At 48.2% G+C, this 1,006-nt stretch overlaps 1 protein-coding gene across 1 annotated transcript in view; it reads right to left on the bottom strand.

Moving 5' to 3' along the window:
- Positions 1–1,006, bottom strand: part of TMEM114 (transmembrane protein 114) — a 17,172-nt gene that overhangs the window by 15,713 nt on the left and 453 nt on the right. The window lies entirely within an intron of this gene.

The following is a 1,006-nucleotide window of genomic DNA, read 5'->3' on the forward strand; positions in this document are numbered from 1 at the left end:
TCTCTTAGTAATTCTTAGCCTTTATAGAAAGATGTGGATGGTGAGAAAAAAGACTATGCCTTAGATTCCAAGGGTTTTTTTCCACCATTAATTCTTTAGTTCTTCCTTCTCTTCAAACATCCACTCAAGAAAAATACAAGGATCATCTGTAGGAATTGACATAAGTATTATATAGCAAGCAATTAATGTGTAAATGCTTGCTTTTGAAAAAAATCCTCCTATGAATGTTACAAACAACTTCAACAGCCCTTGCAGACTTGCAGAGAAACTTCACTAGAACAGAGAAGGAGTCAGGATCAGGTCTGTGTCCCTGGTTTTGCAGAGGGGCTGGTTGGAGCTGTGGGCAGCTAACATCTGCCAGCCAGCTGCTGCCTAGCTCTGCACCTCACACCCGTTTCTGGTATTAAAAGTTTCCCAAAGCACTCTGGTGTGGGGCTCCTGCTCAACAGCTCAGTCTTTTTTTTGTTTGTTTTTCACTTGGTTCATGTTACCTAGTTATCAACTCCACAGAATTATGGAGCTAAACCCCCAACCTCCCAAATAAGTGACCAGATACTGGTATTGCTTCAACTAACCCTGCGGTGTTAGTGGAGCTCTGACATCCTCTGGGCTGACAAGAAATGCCCACTTGCCTTCATACAGGTTTTTCCTTTGGTTTGGTTTGGTTTGGGTTTTGTTTGTTTTGAACCTGTCTGGAGATGAACTGGCACCGGGTAACACCGACCCCAAGTCATACAGTATCTGGCCACCTGCCGTGGCTGCTTTAGTGGCGAGACCGAACTTTGCTGCTGGCGTTTCCTTTTACCGACTGCCCCGATGGGTTTTTACCTCAGGTTCTGCGGTGGGTAAGTCTCAAACAAAAGACGCAGCTCCCTGAGCACAGAAGGCCCTTCTGCAGCAGAACGGCACGGCTGTTATTCACGCTCTGCCCTGGCAGAGGAGCAATGGGGCGGGGCGGGCCGGGAGGGACAGGCCGGAGGGACAGGCCGGGCCGGAGGGACAGGCC

The sequence above is a fragment of the Chaetura pelagica genome, unplaced genomic scaffold, assembly GCF_000747805.2.
Source record: "Chaetura pelagica isolate M959 unplaced genomic scaffold, ChaPel_1.0 scaffold124, whole genome shotgun sequence".
In the NCBI taxonomy this organism is placed as follows: Eukaryota; Metazoa; Chordata; class Aves; order Apodiformes; family Apodidae; genus Chaetura; species Chaetura pelagica.